Genomic DNA, 5464 nt, shown 5'->3' with positions numbered 1-5464 from the left:
TTTGCTTCCTATGGTGTGGTCCACTTGGGTGTTCAATCTACTTTAAGTTTGGGATCATCAACTAAAATAATTTATTAAAATTAATGATCGGAATGGATGACCCAAATACATCATGGTGGACCCCACAGAGCTCTTGATAGGACTGTCCAGGTCCGTCTCATGAAAGGACGCCCAAAATTAGGCGCGTGCTAAAAAACGGAGCCGCGCCCAATACTCTTATCTCTCTCTCTCTCTCTCTCTCTCTCTCTCTCTCTCTCTCTCTCTCCGTTCCCTAATCCTCTGTCCCTCCATTCCCCGATCCTCTCTCTCCCTCCCGGTCTCTGCTCCATCTTCTCATTCTCCTCGCTCTCTCTCCAACGCATCTCCGCCCTCTCTATCTCTCTCTCCCACTCTCCTTCTCAACCCAAACCCAAACCCTCCTCTCCCAACATCCATGTCCTGGGATGGCGCTCTCTCCTCTGTCCGATTGATAGTCCAAGGCAAAAATCATGTCCAGAGATCGGGAAAGGCCCGAAGCTCCGCAGGTGCGAGGTGCGTGTAGTGGTATTTCTGTAGTTCTTATTCTGGGCGTGTCATTTTCCGATGGAAATTAGGGTTTCGAGGGAGTGATCGGCGGTAAAAAATCAGGTATATTGTTCTTCCTTCATTTCCTTTCTTGTAATCTATGTTGAATTGAGATTTGATCGGAATTAGGTTTATCTTTGTTAAATTCCTTGTTCTGCTTTTTGAAATGTTGATTTATGGTTTTAGTGGAGAGATCATTGATTGTAGAAGTGAGTCCTTTTTGGTTATGAGATCATTAAGGATAGAAGCTTCTTTAATGATCTGATTTGCATGATTTTTGGTTCTTATATTTACAATAATGATGCCAACTGTGGTAGCATTGATGATGCCTTGAGGTTGTTTGGTAAAATGCCTGAGAGAAGGTATTTATAGCTTTTCCACAGCTTCTGAAGTACTCAAGCTCATGGGTTAATGTTTGTTTCTTTTGACTTTAAATATTGGACAGGTAAATGACAGTAAGTTCAGGCAAGAGTATAAAAAAGTGTCATTTCTTCCCCATTTGTGGTAAGCTCCAATAAGAACATGTAGGGTCAGATTTACTTTTCAAGTTACTGTACAAACCTAATTAGTATATCAAATATAAATGGTTCAAGAAGCTTCGTTGCATGACTGACAAACCTAAAGTCTGCTTATGTTAAAATTCTAAGCTTCCCTAGAAAAATGAGAATGCTTATATGCTTCTTCCTATAAATAATCTGGTTAATGACTGAACTTTACTTTTTAAACTAAAAAATGGATTAAAGAAGCTCAGGCTATTCAGCTATGAATGTTTTACTCCTTGCTCAATCTTAGATATGATGGTTGACTAATTGGTGTTCTAACATTTGCAAGGTAAGTTGTTGTTCATGGATATTACTACGTTAATGTATGGTTTATTAGTATTCATGTGTAATTCTTATGGACCATGCCTGATATCTGTTGTTTCGAGACCATCTATCTTACCCAAGGCCATGGTTTATGGTTGAGTTTAGAAGTTAGGAACTCAAGAAAAGGTGCGGGAAGGCAATTATTTATGATTCCATAGAAATGGAGAAATAAAAAAGTTTTTCTTATTCTTCCTTCCCCTGTTGTTGCAGGAATTGGTCAAATGAGATCTAGACATTGCTTATGGTTTTATTTTGAAATATAAAATATCTTAGAAAATGATATTTTTGGACGTTTTTAGGTTCCCTCTCTTAAATTATAGAATAAATGGCTTGAATTATTCAGGATGTTTTCTGAATTAAGAATAGTCCACAATTTAAAAATCGATGAATCTGGCATCATTATTTGTTTTGGAGCCAATTTCTTATAGAGAACCCAACCATAACCATCTTTGTCATATGATGTATTAAACAAAAGTGCTAACTTCTATAACTCAATCAGATCAATCAGAAATTGTGCCTATTTTTATTCAATGTATCTTCTTCCAGAAGTTGCACCTGTATGTGGGAAGGTTCTCTTTTTCTGTTTGTAACATTATTTTGATGTGATCATTTCTATATGTATATTTACTTTTGGAAAGTCAATTTTGAGTTTTTAAACCATGAAATAAAAGATAATAGAATTTCTAGCGGGCAACAGAGAATTACATTATTCAAAAAGTTGGGAACTCACTACTTGAGTATTATTGCAATGAAGAAAATGAGTGTACAGAGAGGGGTTCCTCATGTGACTGAAGTGGAAACAAACTACATAACCATTATAAATAACAAGCCCACCAATGAAATGATACAACCAGACCACCACCTTACACTGGACCTTGGATACATACCAAGCATAACAACAGCCATCCAAACCGCCAACTCAGACTAACCATAAAGCATACCATTTTGCAGCAGGAAGACATCAAAAGCTGGTTTTTACACAATCATCTGTAATAAAATTCTTCTCACTGCATAACATCAAGAAACTTCTGCAGAATCTAGAAAAACAAATTACACCAACATCTCCAAATAGGGATCTTCACATACAAATTTTTGAAAACAAAGGACACAAATTAAATTATCTCCTTATTGTACAAATAGGAAAATTTTCTGTCTAACCAAACAAGAACCCACACAACAAGCTAAATGGAGCCTAAGCCCCTTTTTAACTTCGCCAATGCAACTCCTTGCATTGCTGTTCCCAAGCCCAGGTAAAGGAGGAGGGAGAATGGGCATCAAGGTGAGTTGTGTACTTTTCATTCCTTTTCCGAGAGACATTTTTAAAATGCTTGATGGTTAATTTCAAGAGTTTTCTTATAAAACGTATTAGCAATGACTTCTTCTACTACCATCTGAGGACCTCAAAGGCCCAACTAACTTGAGATTTTTATATGTAGGCTGATGTATTTTCAGCCCCACAGATCAATGTTTCCATTGCAAGGTTCAATATTGAAATGGTAAAGTTTTTAACTATTCATTTTATCTTTGTTTTTTCCTGTTCTTCATAAATAATTTGATGTCTTAGCCTCCTGTCATTACTAGCTAGTTTCGTCACTATTTGTACATATGTCAATCTCATGAGTCTTACTTTTTGTAATTTTCTTACCCTTGTAGTGATTATCAGAAGCAGTGGGCCATCATTGAAAGATTACCCTTGTAGTGAGTCTAGGTACATGTTTTCTTCCCTTCTATTGGTATTTTCTTCTACCTTTACATTTGAAGACTCGCCTGAGTCTTTGTTTGGCTTGACTCGATATTTAAGAAATGGCTTGAGTGACATTGTAGTGCAATATGTTTCTATGATCTAGGTCTTCTCAGTTTTTTTGAAAATCTGCCATCTTTATGTTTTTTTTTTCGCCTGATTCTATCTTCTGCTGATTGTATTAAAATGCAAGATGAGAGAGGACACGGATCTTTCAGTTATGACGAACGTGGATTTGCAAAAGCTGTTCCCAGGCAAGAAGGTAAGAGAATAATACACCCAGGTGAACTTGAATCATATGCATGACATGTCACGTATCACAACATTGGCAACATGTCCATCTAATTTAAGACATGCGCTGTAAATGCATTTTGGCTGAAAAGATACTTTCTTTCACATTGACTGAAAAGATATTAAGAGCTTTTTTTTTTTCAAGCAGGTACTTTCTTCCGCATTGACTGAAAAGATATTAAGAGCTTTTTTTTTCTTGTTGAATTTGTGCCAAGGGAGTTCCACTTCTCTTTGTTTTTTACGGGGTGCATTTGCATAGGAAATACTTCTGATGTTAGATTGATGAGATAAATAAAGGAATGACAACTAAGTGCTACCTTCATTTAATCCCTTAACTGTTGTACCTAGGGGACATCTACCTCTGATGTTAGATTAACTGGTAGAGTATGAGGCCCTTCAAGGTCTCTAGCTACAACAGTCCTTGTAAGTTACAAAGACAAAATCATCAATTTTATAAATTTTTTTCTTTCTTTCTTTCTTTATATGGGTGAGGAGATAAAAAGCTAATAATCTAAACTGCCAATCTACCATTCAAAATTATCAAAGAGTAAGGTATTGAAGTTCCCTTCTTCTTCTTCTTCTTCTTCTTAAGGTCTGAGCATTAAGTGATGAGTGGAACCTGTATAATGACATTGAAAAAATATGCATTGTTAACATTAGCATCTAATCTTTAGATGGCTGTTTTATTTTATGGCAGAGGAGCTCTTCATCGTTACGAATGCTATCTATTACATTTGCTGGTGGATGTTTTCTGGTAGCCATTGGTATTCTTGCTGAACTTTGTAAGCCTCACCTCTTCAAGGCTAGAAAATCTCCAGCCTTGAGTTTCTTTTCTCTAAGCCTATATATTCCCAAGAAGACTACCTGTGTCTAACATTTTGATGCACCTAATGAGCTGACCAACCTGATTTTAGGCTAGAGCAACTGTGCAATTGGACCCACCTCATGATAGCTCGTTCTTGCACCCGATGTCAACATTACGGAGTTCATAATTTAGCTTGGGGTATTTCATCTATTTTCCTGTTATTTCTGTGGAGGGATGAGGCTAGGATGATGATGATGGTGATGTAAATAAATAAAGAAAAAGAAATTCAAACAAAGGTTAGTGACTGACCAGGGAGTATTGGTGTGAAAATGGGAAATCTGTTCCTTAATACAAAGATTAGTGGTCGGATGAGGCTAGGATGAGCCGTTCTAAATCTTGTTTTCCTAGATAGTTCTTTAAACTTTTTATTCCACTTGCTAATGTTCCTTGATACAGATCATGTAGTCCCTGTATTTCTATATGGAGCAGCAGATGAGCAAGCAAGGACCCTTGATTCAACCAGTAGAATTGCTAGACAGGTGAGTATGTATGTACTCTCCTTGTTGCTGGTGGAGTATCATCCAAATGCTCCTTTTGGTTATGGCTTGTATTTTTTAAACTTAGCAATTGATGGATTCACGAATGCAACTCAGGATTCGAAAACTGCAAGGTTTGTCAGTTCATGAGTTGACTGTTTCTCCTCTTGTTGGTGAACTTGTGCTTTCTGAAAATATTCTAACCTGGGAAATGAGAGCTTTGGTGTGGAGTAGAAATGAGAAGACAGTGATGCCAACAATGTGGGTCCAATGCTGCAAAAATGTGGGAAATGCTTTTATCATATTTGTTGTTTGTGTTCATAGGTTATGGTTCACCCAGTGAATAAATTCTAACCTGCATGCATGGGTTATGGTCTACATGGAATCTGTGAGTTATTTACTACATTTAAAAAAGCAGGTGTTTTGGGCAGAGGTTTGTGGGGTATGTCCTAAATCTGGGTTTCTTAAGGGCTTTTTGGGGTAGAAATCTGTGGAGAGCTCCACCTCGAGATTTGCTTGAAGGACTTGCAGGAAGATTTCATGGGTGGGGCTGAGATTCTTGTTTCAAATCCTGTTGTCTTTTTTCGTGAGACTGCTTGAGAAGTTAGTCAAGACTATAATGAGCAAGTCCCCTAACAAGCACAATCGTGTCTACACGGAG

General features: G+C 37.3%; 1 long non-coding RNA gene across 1 annotated transcript; it reads left to right on the top strand.

Annotated features, from left to right (window-relative positions):
* Positions 1-541: 541 nt before the first annotated feature.
* LOC131217383 (uncharacterized) lies at positions 542-3216 on the top strand. Its single transcript, XR_009157250.1, has 4 exons — positions 542-627; positions 1010-1093; positions 2867-2926; positions 3084-3216. It is a non-coding gene; the product is annotated as an uncharacterized LOC131217383 (long non-coding RNA).
* The last annotated feature ends 2248 nt before the right edge of the window (positions 3217-5464 follow it).

This window comes from Magnolia sinica, chromosome 1, assembly GCF_029962835.1.
Source record: "Magnolia sinica isolate HGM2019 chromosome 1, MsV1, whole genome shotgun sequence".
NCBI classification, from domain to species: domain Eukaryota; kingdom Viridiplantae; phylum Streptophyta; class Magnoliopsida; order Magnoliales; family Magnoliaceae; genus Magnolia; species Magnolia sinica.
This window is presented reverse-complemented; position numbering and strand designations above follow the sequence as displayed.